Source organism: Sus scrofa, chromosome 8, assembly GCF_054392235.1.
Source record: "Sus scrofa isolate SSC_HxYL_T2T_F1_AM1 chromosome 8, Sscrofa_HxYL_maternal_Yorkshire_Landrace_v2.0, whole genome shotgun sequence".
Lineage (NCBI taxonomy): Eukaryota > Metazoa > Chordata > Mammalia > Artiodactyla > Suidae > Sus > Sus scrofa.
In genome coordinates, this window is record NC_139390.1 from 35,464,216 (window position 1) to 35,491,024 (window position 26,809).

At 36.6% G+C, this 26,809-nt stretch overlaps 1 protein-coding gene, 1 long non-coding RNA gene and 1 other non-coding gene across 4 annotated transcripts in view; 1 reads left to right on the forward strand and 2 right to left on the reverse strand.

The window, feature by feature from the left end:
• LOC146400417 (uncharacterized) overlaps positions 1–26,809 on the forward strand; it is a 467,787-nt gene that overhangs the window by 316,046 nt on the left and 124,932 nt on the right. The window lies entirely within an intron of this gene.
• Positions 1–26,809, reverse strand: part of LOC146400418 (uncharacterized) — a 325,122-nt gene that overhangs the window by 51,115 nt on the left and 247,198 nt on the right. The window contains exon 4 of one of the 2 annotated variants that reach the window (XR_014812374.1): positions 2,738–2,842. The gene's annotated coding sequence lies outside the window, so the exon portion shown is untranslated. Of the gene's footprint in view, positions 1–1,006; positions 2,843–26,809 lie in introns of those variants that run through there. The other variant, XR_014812375.1, reaches the window with a different exon arrangement.
• Positions 23,212–23,320, reverse strand: LOC146400419 (U6 spliceosomal RNA). Its single transcript, XR_014813923.1, has one exon. It is a non-coding gene; the product is annotated as a U6 spliceosomal RNA (small nuclear RNA).

Sequence of the window (26,809 nt, forward strand, 5' to 3'; positions counted from 1 at the left end):
CATAACTGTCTTTAGGAATGTGCACTCCCTTGAGAAGAACTAATTTCCTTATAGAGGAAGAGATTCATGAATTAGAAAGGATGTGGACTCCTTGAATGTTCAAAATACCTCCAAACCTTAAAGATGATCAGTTTGCAATGGTAATTATCATCTCCCAAGAGTATAATTAGCTCCTTTTAAGAGACATGGTAGAGTCCCTCTGAGTCATCCCCAGACACATATTACTCCAATTGCCTGGAGAAATGTTTAGCAATCCACACAGAATTACTCTCATTGAGACTTAGAGAAAACATTCTCATAAGTGTTTGAAGAACACTAGAATTGAGGAAAATATGGTAGAGCTTGAAGCTTGATTTATTCTGCCTCTACTGCTCTGAAAACTGAAAATTGAAGTGAGTGTTGCTATCCAGAATATTCACCAGACCATGAAAATTCAGAAATCTGATGAAGTCTTCGCTCTGAAACTGTGAAACAACCATCTCTGTTCAAGGCCCACAAAATCCACTTAGCTGTTTTATTTTCACTAATTTTTATTCCTTTCATTTTAACTCGTAGATCTATTTATAGAGCACTGCTTCTCAGTAACAAAGTTATCACTATAAGGTAGAAACCCAGGTCTCTTTGATAGTTATCAGAAGCTCCATTTCCAAATCCCTTTGCAATGTTTTGTAAGAATGTTCCAAGGAAATTACTTTGAAATGCCCTCTCATATTAGAAAGAATAAATTATACATACCAATTTCCTATATCAGATTTCAAATTGTACCATTTTCAGTTTTAACCTGGCCACACACAAATTTTCCTCATGGTTGGTGAACATGGTAGTTTAATGATTCACATAACCTATCTTGCAGAGGCATTTAAACTCAAAAATGGATGACATAATCCTCTGATTGTTTACATTTTAAAGGAAGCCTCTTAATCATGTTTTATTTTCATTTGTACTAGCACTAATTTACCACCCCATCCTTACACCATGTGTCAAGATTCCAATATACATTTAATTGTTTCTTTTCTTTCTTCCTTTTTTTTTTTTTGTCTTTTTGCCTTTTCTGGGGCTGCTCCTGTGGCATATGGAGGTTCCCAGGCTAGTGGTCTAATCAGAGCTGTAGCCACCACCCTACACCAGAGCCACAGCAATGACAGATCCAAGCCACGTCTTCGACCTACACCACAGCTGACGGCAATGCCGGATCCTTAACCCACTGAGCGAGGCCAGGGATCGAACCTGCAACCTCATGGTTCCTAGTCAGATTCATTAACCACTGAACCACAACAGGAACTCCTACATTTAATTGTTTCTAAGAAGAGTGTCCACGTAATTACATCCTTACAGTTTCCCTAAGTTTTTATTTGTCCTCATTTAAGGTAGGGCTGGACATTTCTCAATTCGGATGAAAATTTCTAATTTTTTTCTCATTACTAAAGCATATAGTGGTTGATGAGTATTCTTATTGTACTCATTACAATACATTTAATTCACGGTGGAGAGGCCTTATTGTATAGATATACCTAAAGATGAGAAATGTTAAAAGCAAGAGTTGAGCGTCAAAATATCAAGACTAAAGAAAATTTTATCAATTCAGAAATATTTTAAGATTACTGTGTATGTGCATAAAATTTTCACAGAGAATCTCCAAAGTCTGAGAATACAGATGCTCTCTTTCCCAAGGTGAAACTATTTTTGGCTTACCCAGACTTTAGATAGTGTATAAGTAATTCAGAGTTTTATTAGACAGAATCAGGAGGTAGTGAGAATTATTGGCCCAGGAAGAGATGGAAATGCTTGCTGACTCTGCTCTCAGCCCCAGTGAAATTCCTATGCTGTGGGTAAAGAAATGATTAAATTAAGCAATTTTGAGACTAAGCCAGTGAATCTAAAGTACTGATTGGTTGATTAATCAGTTGTTAAGATTTGCTTTTAAGTATATGGTTTATTATTTAATGATCATTTTTGTAGACTTTAAAATTCCAAGGGTTCACAAGGAAAATATTAAGGTAATAAACAGGTGAGTATGGAGACCTATATTAAGTGGGGGAAAAAAATCCCAAGATATAACACAGAGTCCAATAAAACACACATGGAATACTTTCAACCCATAGGGAAAAAAATTAGTAGCATATTTGTACTGCCCCAGATTGCACTGACTTGATATAGAATTGGTGTTGGTATTTACCCATAGAGAAAGGCTTTACAGGCTGAAATGCCCTCTTTACTCCCAATCTCCCTACTTAAAAAGATTGATTTCTTCTTTCTAGTCCATTACTACTGGAATCCCCACATTAAAAAGAAAAAAAAAATCCTTTTGATTAAGTTGTTGAAAAGATCTGATAAATGCTAAGGATATCATGGAAGATATGAAACATGAATTGGCATTTCTGACCATTGCTGGGTCTTTTGCACAGCATAACACAGTCCTATCAGGATTGCCTGTCATTTAAAGTAGAAATTTTCAAATAAATATTCAATATAGGGGAAGGAGGGCAATTCCGATCCCAGGGAGGCAGATGCCTCAGGTGGGGAATTATCACACTTAATCTGAATTGGTTGAATAAATTATGATTAATAGGGAGTAAACATTTTGTTTTATGGATTTTTCCTGGCAAGGTGAGAATTAAAAATGAATTAAAAATGACTCACTAGTTACGTAGCATATTAGTTAATATAATGCTAGCAATTGTCACAAACTCCAATGGAATAATGTCTCCCCTCCAAAAAAAAAAAATCAAAGTCTCACAATGGGTGTTTCTTATGACAGGTGTTTTCCCTCCAAGTGACGTTCCGGGAACTCCGTCTCTTTGATCTTGTGTTTCTCCCATGATCTTCATTGCTTTTCATCAATCTAGGGGAAAAGAAAGGAAAAGCACAGAAAATTTCACGTGGCATGGTATTGTTATGGATAAGACCTGGAAGTAATGCTCGTCATTGCTATTCAAATAATATTGACTAGAACACTGCTCTTATCCACCTCCCATCACCAATTGTTTAAAAAAAAATGCTGAAGAATACCATCTATCAGTTTGCCCAGGGAAAAAATGAAATAGGGTTGGTGAGCTGCTATAGCAGTTGCTGCCATAGCATAAACATCATGCCTCAGCATCTCAACATCTAGTGCAGGAGGTGTGAAGTGAGCAAAAATAAATTAGGGCTAAGTAAATATTAGTCTCCAAATTTGTTGCACAGGATTTCTAGATTTTCAACAGCTGTGTATTTCAGTTTATACTCAAATACATGTTTCTATTTTTGCTTACCACCAACTTTAGCTTTGAAATTTTACAAGTCCCCTAATCCCTAAAGACTCTCAGTGCTCAACGTGGTAGGTCTATACATCACCACAACCTGGAAACATCCTGGACATATAATAGTGGTAGTTAATTAGAGAGGTGACAGACGAGGTTGAACAGTAGGAGGAGTATGGAGAGAAGATAGTGTAAATTCCAGAAAGTCTTTTTTTGCTGAATAAATTTGACATCACAATGTATCCACTTGTCACGAAGTATAAGATTTCAGACTTTACCATTTACTCACAGTTGCGGTTGAGAAACAACCGTGGTGAGAGAGGACTATCCGCAAATACATGCTCCCTGTCTTATTGCTGTGTTACTTTGAACAAGTCATTTCACCTTTCTGGCTCTCCTCTCTCTGAAAGATAAGAGAGAGACTAGATAACAAGCCCTCCCCACCCTGGTGCCCTTTGCCCATATTTTCTTTCATAGTCCTATAAAATACTCTTCTGGGAACCTATTTCTAAATATAACTTAAGAACTCTTAAAATGACTTTATAAAATTGTATTTCAATATGAAAGCCCATGTAGAGGTCTTTGTAAATCTTTTCCTATCGAAATTAAAATTACAATTTCACTGTCTGTGTGGGATAAAGATAAAAGGCTAATGCTTCTTTTATTAATATTGGAATTCCAGAAACAGATGAGCTACAAGATTATATCTTTTAGCAAAAGTTTTTTTTTATTTGTAAAGTATAGTTGACTTACAATATTGTGCCAATATCTGCTGTAGAGCAAAGTGACCCAGGCGTGTGTGTGTATGTGTGTGTGTACACACACACATTCCCTTTCTTATATTCTATCAACTGGCTATAGTTCCCTGTGCTATAAAGTACAATCTCATCACTTATCCATTCTAAATGGATAGTATCCATTCTAAATGGGATACTAACCCCAAACTCCCAGTCTGTCCCCTTCCCTCCCTCTTCCCTCTCAGCAACTACAAGTCTGTTCTCTATGTCTGTGAATCTCTTTCTGTTCTGTAGATAGGTTCATTTGTGTCATATTTTAGATTCCATATATAAAGGATATAACAAGGTATTTGTTTTCTCTTTCTGACTTACTTCACTTAGAATGAGAATCTCTAGTTGCATCCATGTTGTTGCAAATGGTATTATTTTATCTTTTTTATGGCTGAGTAGTATTCCATTGTGTATATGTACCACTTCTTCTTAATCCATTCATCTATCGATGGGCATTTAGGTTGTTTCCATGTCTTGGCTCTTATGAATAGTGCTGCAATGAACATATGGGTGCATGCATTTTTTGAATGGAAGTTTTGTCTTTATTTATGTCCAGTAGTGGGATTGCTGGATCATACGGCAGTTTACAACTTTTCCAAGGAATCTCCACGCTGTTTTCCATTGTGGTTGTACCAGTTTACATTCCCACCAACAGTGTAGGAGGGTTCTCTTTTCTCCACACCCTCTCTAGCATTGCTATTTATAGATCTTTTAGCAAAAGCCTTGATAATTCTTTTTTTAATCCAGAAAGTATTATGTCTTCATTATATTCGTAAATGGACCTATGTGTAATACACCCCAAATATTTTTATTACCTAAACATATGTCATGGATATACATTTTGTAATAAGGCTGCCTTTTGAAAGGAAAAGGGTTCTTTTTTTATGGTATAGTAACTGCTCTAGCCCCTGCCCCGCTGATCTCCAATCTCTGGAGCTGGCAGCAAACCATTTTTTTATGCAGCGCAATGGGAAGAATTGGTTCTTCCCTTCCTCCACCCTTCCTCTCTTTCCCTTTCCTTCCTTCCCTCCCTCCCTTCCTTTCTATTGAATTATAATTAACATATAACATTATATTAAAATCTAAATGTCCATCCACGGATGAATATCTTATAGAGAAAGAAAACACACACACACCAGAAAACTAATCAGCCATAAAAAAAAAGCAAAACGGTATCTTCCCATTTGCAACAACATGGATAGACATTGAGGATCTTATGCTACGTGAAAAAAAATCAAGATAAAGACGAATACCATATGATTTCACTCATATATGGAAACCAAAATAATTGGTTCTTAATGTGGGACAAGAAAGAATCAACCCTATAGATATTTTACTGTTTTCTTTGAAGTCTTTTCCTAAATAACTTTTTCCTTTGTGCCAAATCTTAACTCGCTACCCTTTTGTGTTAGTTCTAGTCCAGTTTTTGGTTTTGGTTTTTAAATTGACCATGCACCATTCAACCTTTTTTGAAATTATGCTGAACATTTCTTGGCTTATGTGGGGAAAGGCAGGAAGTACTGTTAGAATGAGCAAAACATTTTTTTTTTATGGTTTATTCATGCACACGGAGTCAGCAAGGGCATCCCAAATAAGCTGTGGCCATGGGGAGAGAGTGAGGCAGAAATAGCATTTGCATGCAGCGCACTGAAGTTGCAAGTTTGAAATCATTTGGGCTCTCTCCTGGAGTAGCAGGTTTTTCTACATAGAAAGTTCTTATCTACTGCAGAGGGAAGATTGAGTTATATGAGGGTAAACAAACATTACAGATTGCAGATATTCTGATTTTGCAATGAATTCAAATTTCAGATCTCAGCATTATGAACACTTAACTAGGGAAGACTGGGCACCAGGGAATTTCAAGAAAAAGAAACATGAATACCTCCCAAACTTCTTGTCCTGTGCTATATTTTCTGCATTAAAAATGTAGGATTTTGATAATTGCATATAATGTAAATGGAACACTACTTATCTACACAATAAGTTCCAGGAAAGATTTCTGAAGTGATGCATTAGAAAAAAATGCGTACAAAGAAGTTAGAAATGAACAAAAAGAAACAAGACCGAAAAAAAAAAAGACGTTAGAAACATCAGCGCTCTAAGGGGCTGTATGATTATCCTGTTACTTAATTTTATTGACGGAGTATAAAAGGCCTAAATATGTTGAGTGATTCTTGCCCACATTTACAAATAAAGTCACATATATTGAGGTTTGATAGGTCTCCTTCTTCTCATTACAATGTTGTTTAAAAATAAATATATAGCAGCAGAAAATTATTTTAAAACACTCATTTTTTGCAACCTGGAACAAGTGATTTTTGTTTCCAATACTCACAGAAATGTATTAAAAGAAAAGATGTGGGTTTTAGTTTTGTTTGTGCTAATAAAACAAGAATAAGAAAGTAATGCATTGAAATAACAGTACTGAGATAAGATTACTCATTGTAGTTTTGCCAAAAAATATGAAATTAGAGTTCAGTGAACTGGGAAAGTTAAAAATTGTCCAAATAAAAAAATAGCATTAGTAGGTCAGTTATTAAAAAAAACAAAGCCCAAACAAAAAAAGCAATAGAGAATTTCACTGTCTCATTATTCAAGGGAATAATACCTTCACTATTGCTTTACAAACATGAGGATATGGAAATATAAACCTCTGAAAGCTCCTAGAAGCATTTTTCTCCTGTGAATATATAATGGTATGCATATGTGAGAAAAAAAATTCTTTGGATTTTGGCAGTTTTCTTACAGTAATTAGCTGCAGTGGGAATGTTTTGGGGCACATATTTACATAAACTAAAATAAGATGAATTAGGTGAATGGTTGTTATCTCTGAATTGAGGGAAAATGAAATAGGATAATAGATCACATTTATTTTCAAAAAATCTGGTCCATGCTGATACCTTGACTAAAATAACCAATTGTATACAAAGTAAATGACCTTGTTTGATGTTTGTCAGGATATTATAATAAATATTAATCATATATAAGAAGAATGATACGGAGATTACTGTCATGGTGTGAGCTTTATTTCCATAGATGCTAAGGAAGGATATAAAAGGCATAAAATGGTTATTATAATGTAACTATTATTGCAATATTAGCATATTGGGCTACTTCACTTTTTCTTTCCATTTTTTTTTTTTTTTTTTTTTTTTTTTTCCCTCGCTTTTTAGGGCCGCACTTGCAGCGTATGAAGGTTCTGGACCAGAAGTCAAATCAGAGCTACAGCTGCCTTCCTACACCACAGCCACAGCTACACAAGATCTGAGCCGTGTCTGAAACCTACACCACAGCTCATGGCAACACCAGATCCTTAACCCACTGAGCAAGGCCAGGTATTGAACCCGCAATCTCATGGTTCCTAGTCAGATTCACTTTCGCTGCACCAAGACAGGAACTCCAATAAGAACAGTTTTTTTGTTTGTTTGTTTGTTTTTGTCTTTTTAGGGCCGCACCCACAGCATATGGAGGTTCCCAGGCCAGGCTAGGGGTCTAATTGGAGCTACAGCTGCCGGCCTACTCCAGAGCCACAGCAATGCCAGATCCAAGCCTTATCTGCAACCTACACCACAGCTCAGAGCAATGCCAGATCCTTAACCCACTGAGTGAGGCCAGGGATCAAACCCGAAATCTCATGGTTCCTAGTCGGATTTGTTTCCGCTGAGCCATGACAGGAACTCCCAACTTTTTCTTTCTGATTAACATCAAACTTGGGTGTCTATATATGGATAGTTTAGTGAATAAAATTCCATATCTTCATATTCTATAAAACTCATAAAATTAACCTGAGAACAGGTTATAGGTATGCTCTCAAAATTGTCTGACTTTGGGAAAGAAAGGTCTGGCTCACTCCCATTCTGTATCTTACTATGGTGCATTACAGGAATGTGAGAAATTATGCAGGCATCAAGACAGGTAGATATTTCAACATATCAATTTTAGGTACACTATTATTTTTCTTTTTTGACTCCCATGGCATATGGAGTTCCCAGGCCAGGGATCAGATCCCAGTCACAGTTGCAACCTATGCTGCGGCTGCAGCAACACTAGATCCTTAACCCATTGGTCAGGGCCAGGGTCAAACCTGCATTCTGGTGCTGCATGGATGCTGTCAATCCAGTTGTGCTATATTGGGAACTCCTGGGTGCCCTCTTTTAATCAATGCTTCTTTGTTTCACACATACTTCTTTTTAGGGTAAAGAGCTACATGAGAAAAGTATTTAAAAACTCTAAGAGGATGTTCTTAGATGTAGAGTGGGGCAATGCAAGTGATGATAATTTTCCCTTAATCACATGTTCTGTTCCATTTTCTGACTACTATCAAGTAATTTCTTTTTTTCTGAGGGAAAGGCCCACTAAAGGTAAGCAGAAGGAGTATCAGATGGAGAAGTTGAGAATTGTGGTTCATTAATTCATCTATTAAACTCTCAGCAAGACTCCCTGCTTTAGTTAGCTATACAGTTATCTAAGAATGGGAATTCATAAATGAGATAAGTGTGCGGGGCTCACATTTTAAGATCTACACTTGAAGTAAAAAATGATAGTGATTTTTTTTTTTTGAGAGTGTTTGATTAGGTTAATTTACTGGACAATGAGAACAGAGTTTGCCGGTCAGGTTATGTATTATACATTTTCTGCGAATTGAATGACCTAAATTTGTAGCTCTGAAGCTTGATATAACAGTTAAAGTGCATAAAGAGATTAAAAATATTTCATCTTATATGACACTGGGAGAGGTGTATTGAAATTAATATTTTGGTTTTCCTAATTCCTTCTTATTGACTTTAATAAAGTACTTCCAAGTTGAAAAGGATCATGTGTAAATAATATAAGTTTGAAAAGTCTTGTTAAAATCTTTCTCAAGGGAGTTCCCATTGTGGCGCAGCAGAAACGAATCGGACTAGGAACCATGAGGTTGCAGGTTCGATCCCTGGCTTCTCTCAGCAGGTTAAGGATCCAGCATTGCTGTGAGCTGTGGTGTAGGTCACAGCCATGGCTCGGATCTGGCATGGCTGAAGCCATGGCTTAGGCTGGCAGCTGTATCTCCGATTAGACCCCTAGCCTGGGAACCTCCATATGCGGTGGGTGCAGCCCTAAAAGAAAAAAAAAAAAGAAAAACAATCTTTTTCATATATAGATTTGTTTTTCTATCATTGTATAATAAACTTCCACAAAATTAATAGCTTAAAAACATACTCATTTATTACTTCACAGTTTCTGTGGGGTCAGTGGGTTATCATAGGATAGCTGGGTTCTCTGGTCAGGGTCTCACAAAGCTTCAAGCAAAGTGTCACAGGGTCTACAGACTCATCTGAGGCTCGTTTGAAGTCCTTTCCCTCATTTGCTGTTGGAAACATCAATTTCCTTATAGTTGTAGAACAGGTCTCCATTTATTTTTTTCTTTTCTTTCTTTCTGTCTGTCTGTCTTTCTGTCTTTCTTTTTAGGGCAACACCCGCAGCATAGAGAAGTTCTCAGGCTAGGGGTCAAATCAAAGCTACAGCTGCTGGCCTGCACCACAACCACAGCAATGCAGATCCTTAACCCAGTGAGTGAAGCTAGGGATTGAACCTGCATCCTCATAGATACTAATCAGGTTTGTTCATCACTGAGCCACAACAGAAACTCCCAGGTCTCCATTTTCTTAGCTGTAGATCAGAACCACTCTCAGGTCCTAAAACCACTCTCTGGTCCTTGACCTGTGGGGCTTATCTCTCAAAACATGGCAGTTTACTTCTTAGAGGCCAGTAGGAGAGTATCTTTTCATTAAAGGGCTCAGTCCCTCTTTAAAGGCTTTCTCTGGAAATCATACTTACCAGGCATAATCTTCATTTTTATTTACCCTAAATCAATAAATTTGGGATCATAATTTCATCTGTAGAATGCCTTTGCCTTTAATTAAAAGGAAACCCACCCTATCCACATCTCACCCACACTCAAGAGGAAAATGAACAAGGTATATACTCCAGGAGATGGGAGGCTGGGAGTCATCTTAAAATTCTGCCTTCCATAGTATACTTTCCAGAAATTAAGAAGGAAAAAATAATCTTTAATGGTCTGTAACAAGCTATATTGCCAGTCAGGTGTCTCTAGGCATTTTTCCTTTATTTAAACCTTCACTACCTTTATTGAGAAAAATTAATAGATATGGATACATTTTTTGAGGTAGGGCTAATACTTGGTTTCTCACAAGCATGAATTGTAAATGAATCAGATGCTCAACAAGGTATATCTATTGGATGTACACTACTTGTTCTGAGTATCAAAGAATAAATATTCATTATTAAAGATGTTTCATTTGAAATACATAATATAGAAATGCATTGTGAATTGGTTAACAGCATCCTTTACACCTTCTTTCTAGTGAAATTTCCAGAACTGCAGAGGCTGGAAACCTGAAAACCACAGTCCTTAGGTTTCTTAGCAGGTTAAGATTCCAGAGTAATTTGGAAATATTTATATGCACTTTGGGAAGTAGAAAGTATGGCTAAAGCTGGACCTTTCCTGTTTCTGAAGATTTTGCTGGTAAGCCATATTGTGGAGGCAGTTATTTTCTTAATAATATAATTGTTTATTGTGGAGGACAATGAGCGGAGGCACCAGTGTCCCATCAGCAACCTCATAGGCATCAAGAGGTCTGAGTAGGTCATCCACTTTGATCATGACCCTCACAGCATTGTTCTGAACCTGTAGCAACTTCTCAGTCATGGAAGGGGCTTTCTAATTCCAGTGGGGGTGTAGTGTTTGCATGGAGAGGAAACTGCTCTAGGCTCAGCCTCTCCATTCAGTGGGTAGCTTCCTGATCACAGGAGAAGTGGTTCCTTTGGTGCATATGCTCTGTGATGGCCTTAGGAGTCTTTTCTGAAAGCATACTTTTTGTCCTGGTTTTTCAGCACTCCCAGTGATTCTGTAAACCTCTCTTTCGACTTTAACCAGCTAGAATGTATTTTCTCTGTTGCTAAACACACCCAGTACAGGTAGCACTTCCTTATTTTTCCTAATCATCTCCATTTCTAGAGGAAGACTCATTCTCCTATACCAAACAATAATTTCAGTTGGTTTCTTACATGGTCAGGCCTTTTGGATGTGTCTGGGACAATTCTACTACTTACTTTTTTTCTTTCAGTGTGAGAGATCTGAAAATGACTCCTTACTGTGTGAAGCTAATTATATTTGTTCTCAAATCCAATTGGTAGAGAGGAAGGGGAGAGTTTGTTTGTAAAGTTTAATACCTATTTAAATAATAAAAAGAAGTCTCACAGACAGTCCACAGAACTTGCCTTATTGTCAGTTGTAGATTCACCAGGAGTTTTCAAACTTAATGACCATTTTTATAGTTTAAATGCATAGGTTAAATCATCCATTTGCCCATGGCTATTTTTCCTGCAGGCAAATTAAATTTTTTCTTCTTTTTTTTTCCCCCTAGCTGCTACTTTAAAAGTTTAGTTCCATAGAACTTCCAAGATTGCTTTAAAAAGAATGGATTATCATAGTGTTTAAGAAAGTTGAGTTGTGGTTTCTTTTTATTTTGACAGTGGTAACATCCTATTCTACAGCCCAAGTCTACACGAGAGAAAATGAACTCAGTGTAGCAGAAGATACATTCGGGTTTAATACAATGAGGGCCTCTTGGCAGAAAGCCTGTTTTGGCATGGAGCCTGTCTTAATGTCATGCGCACAGCATGATTTAGTCCCCAGAGAATATCCAGTGTTTAAATTTTGATAAAGTTCTGGATGATTGGCTGAATTTTTTATTTTTACCTTAAAATGTATTTTATTCAACCATCTCTTGTATCTGCCAAGAACAGCCTTTGTGCTTTCCCCTTTCACAGCCCTCATTACTCTTAGAATCCTTGGTGTAATATCTGTATCTGTCAGTAAGGTTATGAAGCTCAGACTTTTTTGCATCCTTCTTATGGACCACTATTTATCTAGCAAATAGCATTGAATGAATTACTGAAGATATATTTAAGAAGGTATCCTGGGAGTTCCCGTCGTGGCGCAGTGGTTAACGAATCCGACTAGGAACCATGAGGTTGCGGGTTTGGTCCCTGCCCTTGCTCAGTGGGTTAATGATCCGGCATTGCCGTGGGTTGTGGTGTAGGTTGCAGACGCGGCTCGGATCCTGCGTTGCTGTGGCTCTGGCGTTGGCTGGTGGCTACAGCTCTGATTAGACCCCTAGCGTGGGAACCTCCATATGCCGTGGGAGCGGCCCAAGAAATAGCAAAAAGACCAAAAAAAAAAAAAAAAAAAAAAGTATCCTAAGTGTAATTAAACCTAGAGTGGTAGAACATAAGTGCTGTGGAATTTTAATACCTTGTAGGAAATTAAAACAATTTAAATTCATCTTCTATTTTATTTATGTACCAAATAAATAGTTAGTATTTATCATGTGCAAGGCACAATTCTATGTAAAATTCAGCGTTTGCCTGTTTTACCCTCAAATATCTCTTTTAGGGAAGTGCTATTATTAACTTCCAACACACAAGGAAACTGGAGCAAGTAAAAGTTTGCCCAAGTCACTCAGGAAGAAAGCAGCTGCCAGTCAGTCTGGACCCACAGACCAGGTTCTTAACAACTAGAGGGGCCAATTTCCCATCTTTGCCTGCTTTCAATTGTAAGGCTTGGGAGATCAGTGGTAAATATAGATTAAAAATCTGTGTCATTTGGAGTTCTCATTGCAGCCAATGGGATTGGCTGAATCCTTGCAGCACTAGGATGCAAGTTCAATCCCCCAGTCTGGCGCAGTGGATCTCAGCTGCAGCATAGGTCACAACTGCTGCTTAGATCTGATTCCTGGCCTGGGAATGCCATATGTTGTGTGAGTGTGTGTGTATTGTGGGGGGTGGCCAAAAATGAAAACAACACCACCAACTACAAAAAGAACTATGTCATTAATCTCTACTTTATGAATTTATGGTGAATCTTGTTTAAGGCACATTTTCTGAAACTAAAAATCTGTGTCATTTGGAGTTCTCATTGCAGCCAATGGGATTGGCTGAATCCTTGCAGCACTAGGATGCAAGTTCAATCCCCCAGCCTGGCGCAGTGGATCTCAGCTGCAGCATAGGTCACAACTGCTGCTTAGATCTGATTCCTGGCCTGGGAATGCCATATGTTGTGTGAGTGTGTGTGTATTGTGGGGGGTGGCCAAAAATGAAAACAACACCACCAACTACAAAAAGAACTATGTCATTAATCTCTACTTTATGAATTTATGGTGAATCTTGTTTAAGGCACATTTTCTGAAACTAGTATCAACAAATATTCATAAGAGAATCCAGAAATAGTAATAGCCACTTATCAAATTCTGAAAATTTATCTGAGTTTTCAAAAATAGGAAAGAACAAAAAGAAGTTAAAAAAGATGTGAGATGGGGAACTTTTAACTTGCCAGTAGCCTTATCTTTACTGTCTGTTTCCTCTTCCTATTTCATTCCACTCCTCCTTTTTTTTTTTTTTTTTTTTTTTTGGTCTTTTTGCCTTTTCTAAGGCCGCACTCAAGGCATATGGAGGTTCCCAGACTAGGGGTCCAATCAGAGCTGTAGCTGCCAAGCCTACACCAGAGCCACAGCAACGCGGGATCCGAGCCACATCTGCAACCTACACCACAGCTCATGGCAACGCCAGATCCTTAACCCACTGAGCAAGGCCAGGGATTGAACCCACAACCTCATGGAACTCCCCACTCCTCCCTTCTTACTCAGATTCCCCCACTGATCAAAATTGAGGTGGGAAGACTCTTGGTTGGGACAGTAATGACAGTACTCTAAAGTAATAATTATAGACTCTGGAGTTTGTTTTTTTGTTTATTTTTTTGAAATGGCTTGTGCTAGAAAAGAATCCTAATGTATTAACAGCGACTAAAATATCCCCTCTTATAAAGTGCTGGCCCAGAAGTATAAGTTTAGGCACATCACAGGTGCTTCTCATCATGTAATAGTGTCTATCTTTTTAAACGGTGTGGCAAATCATTCAGCTCTTTTAAAAAGCTGAGGGAAAGGTGCATGATTTGCTGGAGCATGACTGCAACTGAAATTATCAAATCTGTTACACAGGTAAGATACGATTACTCTCAGATCATTTAACTCGGTATCTGAAAACTTAGCGTGGATATAAAACTGACTTTTTTTTCCTGCTTCTGATAGAACAACTCAATCCTGTCTCCGTTACTCGCCTCCATAGCAACTCAGAAAGTACCAACAATGTATCTTTCTATGCATAGAGATATTTCCCATGAACCTCCTTGACCCCTCATGTCTATACTTTTCTTATTATAACACTAATCACAGTAGACTGGAGTGTTTTCTTTACTTGATCTTATCCTTCATTAGGTGGTGAGGTCCTAAAGAATACAAACTCTGCCATGTTCTCCTAACACAACTAGAATGTCACTTGGTACAAAGTAACCATTGGACAATACTGGCCAACTAAGCAGAGGCTTATCCTATTTATTTCCTGTGTCAGTTTTTGATTGCAGCTATAACACATTATAACAAACTACCATTACTTAGTTGTTTTAGGACAATGCAAATTAATTATTATCCAATTCTGTAGGTCTGAAATCAAATATGATCTCACTGATCTAAAACCAAGAGGCCAGCAGGGCTGCAATCCTTCTGGAGGCTCTAGGGAAGAATTCATTTCTTTGGTTTCCCTAGTTTCTGGAAGCCACCCACAATGCTTGACTCATAGCTCCCGACTATCTCCAAAGTCAGGTGTGTAGCATCCTTGGTCAGCGTATTATAGCAATCTCCTTCTGGTATCCATCTGCATATCCAGGATAATATCCCTATTTCAAGGTCAGCTGATAGTAACTTTAATTTCATCTGCAATTTTAATTTAATGTAACATATTCACATGTTCCAGGGATTAGGATGGGGATATCTCAGAGAGCAGGGACATTATTCTACCTACCATACTTCCTATACTCCATCCCAAAGTCAGTTACCTACTTGACAGTTAAAGTGGAATGGAAGGTGTGGAATATGGCTCATGCAATGTCCATTCTAACCTCCAACCATCTCTGAGTTTCTTACTGTATTTTAGAAGCTGGATAGCTGGAACTATGTATTTCAAGTTCCTTCATAGCTAGTTTTCCAGCTATGATTTAGGTCTGAGAATCAGATGTGCTGCAGGGAAATTTGAATTCCATAATGAAGGAAATAATAAGGGACAAAGAGATGCACGATGTGGCAGAGAAATTCACATGTCTGTATTCACCACTTCTGTGATTTGGTAGCTTTCTGCAGTCAGGGGGCATTTACCCAGTTATGGCAGAGGTACCATACAGAATGGTGTTTGTGTACCAGTTTTCTGATTTGCTAACTACAGTTTTCCTGGGCAGAGACAGGATGCTTGATGGTTTCCTGGAAGCTCTTTCAGTCTTCAGCCCATTTTAAGCAATGTGCTATATGTGGTATTCCATCAATTTGAAATACATTTTCCCACTTTTAACTGTCATAATGTTTATCTTTCTTAGTTATACATGAAATGACATGTCTTATAATCAATGCTGCCAATTATGTGAAGTATTGTACGTTTCTTTCTGGGAAAACCATCTAGCATGGTTTCTGCAATTCAATCCTATCTAATACAGATAGTCATTGTTGAAATATTACGTCAAGGGTTTATGACATAGTGAAAATGAGTATCTGCCCTTTAAAATTCAACTTTAAGACATAGAAAAACATATAATTTGCTATTTTATCTTCCAACCTCTGTTTTGACCACCAAGGACAAAAACAGACTTCTTTTCAGAAAACAATAGAGTTGCAAATTATTCGCTATGTTAAGACATAGAGGATGTCTTTAACAAGGCAGAGTTATCATAATTTACTTTTAGGCATTAGACCATATTCCCTGAGGAGTAGACTTTCACATCAATATTCTGATTCTTAGACTTTCACATCAATATTTTTAAAAGCTGCAAATTATTACACACCAGAGATTTTGTTAGTTTCTCTAAATCCCATTGCCTTTTCTCTACTCCTTACCATTGTATATAAAACATCAAGACAACTTTAAGGAAGCAGGCATAATGTTGGAAAAATAATTTATTTTCTGATTCACTTTCAATGTTAATTTATATATTTAACTTGTAAACAAACATATTCAGATTCAGAATACAAGCTATAATGATCCATTATGTGACCCATTATAACACATTCAACCTTGCGCTAGCAATAACAGTGCAGTTGTAATTTTAGTTCTGTGCTCTTAAAAGTCAAACATGAAAAACAACTTGACATGCCAGTCAGTTGATTGATGTTTAACCCTTTACAGTCCAGGCCTTAATTCCATTTTGATAGAAATGGCATATCAAGGCATTTCTGAAATGTCTTCTATGCCTTCTTATCTGTTATTTTAAAATAGATTGAATTTTTGGGGGGATACATCCTTATGCTGTGATTGTCAAGCATTGTGATCAGATGCAGATCTAGGTGGGATGGGATCAATTACTGTTGTGGCATGAATTACAGTGTTGGCTCTGAAGGCTTTCTTGAAAAAGTATTCCAGTGCAGCATACTTCTTTTCTTATCTCTCTTTCCTGATGAAGGTTGAATTTAAATTTCACAACCTCATGACTTCCTAAGCAGAGCTCAAAAGCTGCATTTCTCTAAAAAGAATTTGTACATGAAAGGCTGAAACAGAAAATGATCACTGAGTAGAAAATTACCTTATCATTACCTCTTCTCATCAATGTCCTTTGACTCATCTGCACAAGTTTCAACACTATTATTTCTGTATCACTAACATCAGTTAGAGTGTCCTCTGGGATTTCTGTTTTGTTGCCCTATTTGTTTAAGACTGAATATTCTTCACTATTTCAAAAATTTACAACAGTGAATTTCTGGACATATTCTTTATCTTTATTGGATAACTTCTGCTTATCTGATAGCAGACTACACTTATGTCTAAGTTTACTTTAAAGAGCAACACAGACACATAAACTTACAATTGCATCTCTATTCTAAAGATAATATTGAATGTTCTCTAATGGATCTTTGTGTGATAACATTTCATATTTAGAGGCTGAAGACCACAATTCATAGGTTGAATATACAAAATAACACTGAAAATTCAGGAAGATAATGAAAAGTGTTTTTCTAAGCTTATAAGCACTTCCTTAAAGTTTCCCAGTGTTCCATATGCAGCAGAGAATTATTGGATTCCTCCCATATGTCAGACATTGTGTCAGATCTGCAAAAAAGATTTAGCAACAAAAGACAAATGGCATTTCTATCTCTGGACAGCATCTATTTTATTGAAAATACATAGAAGGATAAAACCATTTAGAATGTGTTTTCATTTATTGCTAACTAGTTTCTGTTCTGTCAGTAACAAAAGAGTGCTTAACAAACACTGTTGTCTAATATAAGCAGTTCCATAGTGTAGTACTGGACCTTAGTCTTAGATTAACTCAGAAGCAAGGACAACATAGCTACTATATCTGATTTCATACAGAAATACTGCTTCAAAACTTTGGAAAATACCACACATTCTTAATAATAAGTACTCAACTTACTTTTATAAAATGATGATTAATACCTGTATATTACCCTAAGATACGGTTGGTTTTATTTAAATGGTCACTTGTTTAAGTGGATTCCAATTTTGGATCCAGTAAAGCTTAGTCTGCAATGAAATTCTATATGCAAAAACCTTGATGCATTTTTCCAATGACATTCTTTGGCTATATTCTAAGAATGGTAAGAGATGACTATGCACATTTTGGAAGCTTTTCTATAAGTATTCTTAAAATCTCCACAAATTTCAATGTTAACATACTTTATCTTTTAGGAAGGAAAGACTACAATCCATAAAAACGGATGTTTCCTGACACGTCTTTTTTTTGTTCCGTTGCTTGCATTGACACTATTGTTTAACCCACAGCACTCACTTGCTTTATTGCTCATTTTGTCATTGCACTGTCCACTTATACTGCAGACGGGGAGCAAACTTCCTCTTTCTAATGCCGCAGGATAACGACTCTATTGACTGCTATAATTTCACTGACACATAATAATACCCTCCGTTGTTCCAAGTACTTGTTGATGGCTATAACTCTTTCTTGTTGCAGATGGCTTTTGGGAGCTAGTTAGAAGAACGTTCTTAATCAACCCCAACTGATTCATATGGCGACAAAATACTAGGGATTTAACACCAGGATGTTAAACAATAGAAAATATACAATATTGGCTGTAGACTACAAATAAGGATAATGCTTTCTCAAACTGAGATGTTTAGTTCTTTCAATTAACTAGCCGGTACAGCACATGGTTTCATATGAGTTTTCTTTTGTCTTTTGCCTTATAATCTTGGTAAAGCTCCATTTGTGGTTTCAGTTGATCTTAGTATTGGCTTTTTATTTCACCATCAAAAATTTACTTCCCATATGTCACTATACAGTTGATCCCCTTAGCTCATTTTTTGCTTTCCCATCTACCTACTTTCCCTCTGGTAACCACTACACTGCTTTTTGTTTCTATGTGTCTTTGTTGTTATTGTTGTTTTTGTTTTGTTTGGGCTGCATCCACAGCATGCTGAAGTTCCTGGGCCAGGGATGGAAACCACGCTATAGCAGTAACCAGAGCCACAGCAGTGACAACACTAGATCCTTAACCCACTGAGCCACCAGTGAACTCCTCTATGTGTATATTTTTGTTTTGCTTGGCTTGTTCATCTATTTTGTTTTTGTTTGTTGTTTATTAGTTTTAATATTCCACATATGAGTGAAATAACACTATTTCTCTACCTCTGTCTGACTTATTTCACTTAGCATTATACCCTCAAGGCCATCCATGTTGTCATAAATGAAAGGATTTCATCTTTTTTTTTTATGGCTGAGGAGTAATCCATTGTATATACGTATACATCTTATCCATTCATCCATTGGTTGGCAGTTAGGTTGTTTCCACATCTTGACATTATAATAATGCTGTGATGAACATAGGGGTGCAGACATCTTTTTGGATTAGTTTTCAAATTCTTTGAGTAAAAACCCTAAAGTGAGATAGCTGGATTACACTGTAGTTTTATTTTTTATTTTAAAAAATTTTAATTTTAATTTCTTTCTTTTTAGGGCTGCTCCCACAGCATATGGAAGTTCCCAGGCTAGGGGTCAAATCGGAGCTATAGCTGCCAGCCTACACTACAGCCACAGCAATGCAGGATCTGAGCCACATCTGCAACCTACACCACAGCTCATGGCAATACTGAATTCTGAGTTATTGAACAAGGCCAGGGATTGAACCCGCATCCTCATGGCTGCTAGTCAGATTCATATCTGCTGAGCCACAACAGGAACTCCAATTCTTTATTTTGGGGGATCTCCCCCCTATTGTTTTCCATAGTGGCTGCACTAATTTACATTCCCACCAACAATGTATGATTGTTCCCCTTTCTCCTCATCCTTATCAACACTTATTTGTCTTTTTGATAACAGTCATTCTGATTCATCTGAGATGAAATCTCACTATGGTTTTGATATGCATTTCCCTAATAATTAGTGATATTTAACATCTTTTCATGTGCCTGTTAGCCATCTGTATTTCTTCTTTGGCAGAATGTTTATTTAGCTTCTCTGTCCCTTTTTAAATTGGGATGTTTTGTTGTTGTTGAGTTGTATGAATTCTTTATATATTTTGGATATTAACTCCTTATTGGACATATCATTTGCAAATATCTTTGCATTTGGTAGGTTGTCTTTTCATTTTATTGGTGGTTTCCTTTGCTATGCAGAAACTTTTTAGTTTGAGGTAGTCCTATTTGTTTGTTTTTACTTTTGTGTATTTTCCTTGCCTAAGACACATCATGAAAGATTTTGCTAAGACTAACTTCAAAGAACATTTAGTATTGGCTTTTACAAGGGAATCAAATGAAATATGTCTGGATTGAGTCCATCAAAAAGTCTGTGTACTTAAGAGTAGTAGAGAATCCATAGCTGTCAGGCATTGTGAAGTCAAGGAATTAAAATGGAAGAAATTAAATAAAAGGGGGGAGGGGCAGGGAGTGGGATGGTCTGGGAGTTTGGGGTTCGTAGATGCATTTGGAGTAAATAAGCAATGATATCCTGCTGTATAGCACAGGGAACTACATCTAACCACTTGTGGTGGAACATGATGGAGGATAATGTAAACAAAAGAATGTATATAAATGTATATCTGGGTCCCTTTGCTCTACAGCAGAATGTGATAGAACATTAAGTCAACTATAATAAAAAAATTTTTTAAATAAAATTTAAAAACTTAAGACTCTAAGACTGGAACTATTGATACATAATAGGTACTTGACCACCATGATATATATTCTCAATATATTTTATTGAATTATTGAATAATTTATCAAGAAAAATCAATACATCACATTTCTATTCAAAAATAGTATTTCCAAAGAGGTTTCTCTTATGGGTATAATTGGGGAAATTATCCTATTTCTAATAAGTGAAATTTCCCAGTTTTTGGAATTACTTCACCCAGTGCTGAATTCACAATGGTGCAGTTGGGGCAGGAAACTATAATACAAACTTTATTTGTAAATGGGGAGAATGGAAGTCATGCAGAAGTCATTTGTCCATAGAAATCCTAGATTCTTAGAGAGCAGTTATTATTTCTGGGAGTCATTCTCTTTTTTGTTGTTCTCTGTGTTCCTGTACTATCTTCTGGGGAATGCTTATTTGCTCATTATTCTGTGTGCCACTTATAAAGTGAGTGTTAGGTCCCCTAAGAAGGGCATAATCTCTAAAATTAAAATCCTTTTACAGCTTCATGTAAACTCTGTGCCCCAAAGATTATTTCAAGTCAGGATTAGTAACAACTTTGTTTTGGGTCACAGTTTTCTCTGATAATAAAATTCTCACAAACAGAAATTCCCGTTGTGGCTTAGTGGGTTAAGAACAAATGTCTCTGTGAGGATGCCTAGCCTCGCTCAGTGTGTTAAAGATCCTGCATTGCCACAAGCTGCTGTATAGGTAGGTCACAGATGCACTTTGGGTCTAGTGTTGCCATGGCTGTTGTTTAGGCTTGTAGCTGCAGCTCCAATTTGACACTTAGCCCAGGAACTTCCATATATCATGAGTATGGCCATAAAAAAAGAAAAAGAAAAAAAGAAAATTCTTACAAACAATAAAATTCTTGTTATTTTTCCTCTTCCCTTCCCCCTCCTCCCCCTCCTCCCTCTCTTCCTCTTCTTCCATAGTAATAGTAGTAGTAGTAGGAGGAGTAGTAGGAGTAGTTTCAGATCTGCTCCATGCAACATTAACTATGTTCAAAGTTCTTTCTTAGAAATAGTTCTTAAATTTGCTTTAAGATGTTAAGTGTCCAATTGAATAGACACAGGAAAGAAAGTGATTTTAGTAAGATGACCAAGTAAGATGTCTCTTGGTGGGGAAATGGGATAGGTAACCAAAGTGTATGAATTTCTAATTATAGGATAAATTCTGGGAATTGAATATACAGTATGCATTTTTTCTTTTTTTATTTTTTCTTTCTTTCTTTCTTTCTTTCTTTCTTTCTTTCTTTCTTTCTTTCTTTCGTTTTTTTTTTTTTGTCTTTTTAGGGCCACACCTGCAGCATATGGAGGTTCCCAGGCTAAGGGTTGAATCAGAGATGTAGCTGCTGGCTTACACCACAGCCACAGCAATGCAGGATCTGAGCCACATCTGTGACCTACACCACAGCTTAAGGCAACACCGGATTTTTAACCCACTGAGAAAGGCCAGAGATCAAACCTGTGTCTTCATGGATGCTGGTCAGATTTATTTTTGCTGAGCCACAGTGGGAACCCCAGCATGCACTTTTCTGATGACATTTTTTGGATCATTCTAAGAATGGTAAGAGATGAAAAATTATGCACTTTTTCTTTCCTTCTATGGTCACACCCATGGCACATGGGACTTCTCAGGTTAGGGGTCGAATTGGAGCTACAGCTGCCAGCCTACACCACAGCCACAGCAATGTGGGATCTGAGCTGTGTCTACAACCTACACCACAGTTCACAACAATGCCAGGTGGCTGACCCACTGGGTGAGGCCAGTGGTTGAACCCACATCCTCATGGATACTGATTGGATTTGTGTCTGCTATGCCTTGAGAGGAACTCCAATATGCACATTTTAAAAGGTTTTCTATATACATTCTTAAAATCTCCACAATATTTTAATGTTACTATACTTTAACTGTAGTTAAGTATACTCTTGAATATTTGAAACTTGGCAATATAGTGCATCTTAAAAATTCCAGCCATACACACAAAAGAAAGATAACTATATGGTATGACAAATGTTTTAACTAGCCATGTTTGGTAATTATTTCATAGTGTAAACCTATATGAAATCATCACGTTGTATCCCTTAAATTACAGTGTTATATGTCAGTTATATCTCAATAAAGCTAGAGAGGAAAAGAAGCGAACTAGTGGACTACTCTCTATAAACCTTCCCTGAATTATTTTTCAAAATAATATATATACACATTTACATATAATATATATGTTTCATTTGTTTATTATTGGTTTCTGTTAATATGGATAATTGTTACTGTTCAAAATCTTATTTTGTTTGAATAGATAACAAGAAGCAAATTAAAACGAAAGAAATGCTTCAATAAATATTTGACTTATCTCAGGCCCAGTTATATAATGAGAGAAACACGCACACACACATCAAGTCCAAAATTTATCGAAGAAATTGATACCAAGTTTTCTAAGTCATTTAGTAAGTATATATAACTCTAGGCAGTACTATGTGTGTGATATAATAAAAAATAGTGTTCAAAATTATTTAAGTTGCCACATGGTGCTTTATAGTGGTTACAAGCATGGGTTCTGAAATCAGACGGAAACTCTCCACCATTTATCCCCTTTATGTCCCTGCACAAATTTTTTGAACATTTTATGCCTCTTTCTATTTTTGAAAATTAGGTGTCACCCATTAACAGTAGCCTCGAAAAAGTTTTAATTACTGCTTTATATGCCCAGCATTGGAAAATTTATCTTTGCTCTGATGTCAAAACATCATCAGTATCTATGTAAATGTTAATAAATTTATACCTATATTATCCTTTGTAAGGTATTTCTAACCTTTACTGAAACAAAATTCCAGTCTTAAAATTTAAGTAGAGAAATGCCACAGAAAATATATCTCTTATAAAAGGGGAAAATTGCATGACAGCAAGGATTTTTTTAAAAAAAAATATGAAATGCCTCACACAAATTTGCATGTCATCCTTGCACAGGAGTCATACTACTCGTCTTCTGTATTATTTCAGTTTTAGTAGATGTGCTGCTAAGAGAGTACAGGGATTTTCAGCAGTCTCCTCCCTGGGACTCTTTCATGTTTATTCCCCTGCTCCCAAACTTCCTAAATTCTAAGATATTCTACTCACCCCTAAATTTCTAGTTTGTATGTATGGCAGGGCAATGAATCAAAAATTGAATCCTTGTATTTTATTTTGCTTTAGTATACCTAAAATACAATGAATTTTTTTTTTAAAACCCTATCTCTAAAAACAAAGGTAAAGCTGGAGTTACTTTTCTATTTTTAATTTTTTTGATCTCTGCCTTTTCTAGGACCATACCTGCAGCATATGGAGGTTCCCAGGCTAGGGGTCTAATCGGAGCTGTAGCCGCCAGCCTACACCAGAGCCACAGCAACACGGGATCCGGGCCATGTCTGTGACCTACACCACAGCTCACGGCAACGTCAGATCCTTAACCCACTGAGCAAGGCCAGGGATCGAACCTGCCACCTCATGGTTCCCAGTCGGATTCTTTAACCACTGAGCCACGGTGGGAACTCCTGGAATTGCTTTTTTTAAAAAAGTGTATTTATTTACAGTAATCAGATGGAACCTTATAATTGACAGAAACCTCAAACGCCTCTTCCTCTCATTAGGGAGTATAAGATGGTTCAATATTCATAAACTTTGTGAAATGATTTTCACATTCAGCATATTCATCACCTCACATATTTCACTGTTTGTTCTTCAGAAAGAATGTCAAGGTCTATTTTCTTTCAATTTCAAGTGTACAATACAAAAGTATTAACTGTAGTCCACATGCTGTGTATTAGTTTCTCAGAACTTATACAATAATTGAAAATTTTGTGCCCTTTGACCAGTTTCTCCCCTTTTCTCCTATTTCTCCAGCCCTTGGTAGCCACCATTCTACTCTGTTTCTGTAAGGTATTATTTATGTATTAAGATTCCACATATAAATGATACCATTCTCTGTCAGGTTTATTTCACTTAGCATTATGCCTTGTATTTTTATCCATGTTTTCACAAATGGCAGCCGAATTTTTCTTTTTTACCACTGAATAGCATTCAACTTTGTGTGTGGGGGGGAGTTGACATTTTTCTTTTCTATATAATGAGTTTTATTTTTTTTTCCATTATAGCTGGTTTACAGTGTTCTGTCAATTTTCTACTGTACAACATGGTGACCCAGTTACACTTACATGTATAGATTCTTTTTTCTCACATTGTCATGCTCCATCATAAGTGACTAGACATAGTTCTCCAGTGCTACACAGCAGGATCTCATTGCTAATCCATTCTAAAGGCAGTAGTCTGCATCTATTAACCCCAAGCTCCTGATCCATCGCATTCCCTCTCCCTCCTCCTTGGCAACCACAAGTCTATTCTCCAAGTCCATGATTTTCTTTTCTGTGGAAAGATTCGTTTGTGCCATATATTAGATTCCAGATATAAGTGATATCATATGGTATTTCTCTTTCTCTTTCTGACTGTCTTCACTCAGTATGAGAGTCTCTAGTTCCACCCATCTTGCTGCAAATGGCATTTTTTTTTTTTTTTTTATGGCTGAGTATACCACAACTTCCTAATACATTCATCTGTTGGTGGACACTTAGGTTGTTTCCATACCTTGGCTATTATAAATAATGCTGCAGTGAACATGGAAGTGCAGAAACCTCTTCTAGACAGCAATATTGTCAGTTTGGTTATATTCCCAGAAGTGATATTGCTGGACCATATGATAGCTCTATTTTTAATTTTTTGAGGAACCACCATACTATTTTCCATAATGGCCCACCAAGGGTATACCACGGTTGCCTTTTCCCTACATCCTTGCCAGCACTTCTCTCCTATCTTTTGAAAATTGCCATTCTGACAGGCATGAGGTGATATCTCACTGTGATTTTGATTTGCATTTCCCTGAAGATGAGGAACATTGAAAGCCTTTTTATGAACCTGTTGTCCATTTACATGTCTTCCTTAGAAAAATGTCCGTTCATGTCCTTTGCCCATTTTTTAATTGGATTGTTTGTTTTTTTGCTATTGGGTTGTAAGTGTTCCCTGTATATTTTAGATATTAACCCCTTCTTGGTTATATGGTTTGCAAAAGTTTTCTCCTATTCTGTAGTTGCCTTTTTATTTTGCTGATTTCTTCTTTGTTGTATGGTAGCTTTTTGGTTTGATGTAGTCTTACTTGTTAATCTTTTATCTTTTGTTGCTTATGCTTTTGGATTTGTATCCAAAAAATCATTACCAAGACCAACTCAAGGAGCTTTCTTTTAGAATGTTTACAGTTTCAGGTTTTATGTTCTTTAGGCTTTGAATTCAGAAAGGTCTGGATTTTATATCCTGATGCAGTATTAAATATCTCTGTGAATGTGAGTAGTTGAGCAGAGTTCTCATTTCTTAGTTATTAACTTTCCATTTTCCCATAACTTAGTTATTAACTTTCCAACTTTCCTTATCTGGTCAAAGTTAAAAGTGCAAATACATGTTAAAGTACCTTGTATAATGAGCACTCCAAAATGTTGTTACTATTCTTTTCACTAAGTTTTCAAAAATGTTTTTAGTAGTATTATCATTTTGATTTTAAATTGCCGTTTTTACCATAGTGCATGTATTCGGCTATGTTTTTTGGCAAAGTATGTTGTTACAGTTACATCTATTATTTTATCAAAGATTTATTTTAGTCAATTTTATTTATTTACATAAATATAATGCATCCATTTGAAGTGTACATTTTCCTGAGTTTTGAGAAATATGTGTACCAGTAGAACTCCCATGGCAAATCACTTGTGGAACACCACCATTGTACCAAGAAATTCCCTACTGAGTCACTAGCCCAGCCTAGGAAACCTCTGCTTTACTGCCATAGAGATTAGTTTTAGCTTTCCTTTGGGACTCATATGCTGTATCTTCTATTGTGATTAGCTACTGTCTATAGGCATAATGGGTTTAAAACCTCATGTAGCAGTACCCCCTTTATTTTCATTGCTGAATCATATTTTACTATATGAATATCCCATGTTTTAAAAAATATATTCACCTGTTGATGGAAATTTTGGTTGTTTCCAGTTTTGGCTATTAGAAGTAAAGCTGCGACCCATACTTGTATACATATCATTGAATGAACACCTGTTTTTATTTCTCTTGGGGAAAATTCTGAAAACTGGTATTGCTAGGTTGTAAGAGTATCTTTAACTTCATAAGAAACTGTCACACTCTTTCAGAATAGTTATGCTATTTTAAAATTTATGAGAGCAGTGTATGAGAGTCCTAGTTATTTTACATGTTGCAAGCATATTACTAATCATTTTAATATTAGTCATTCTAATGTGTCTAATAGTATGTCATTGCACTTCTAATTTACATTTCCATGAAAACTATTGCTACTGAGCATATTTTTATGTGCTTATTAGTCATTTTAATATCATATTTTGTGAGATGGCTCTTCAAATCTTTTGTCTGTTTTTATTGGCTTGTTTGCAGGCTTGTTATTGAATTGTAAGAGCATATTTTAAAAAGCTTTC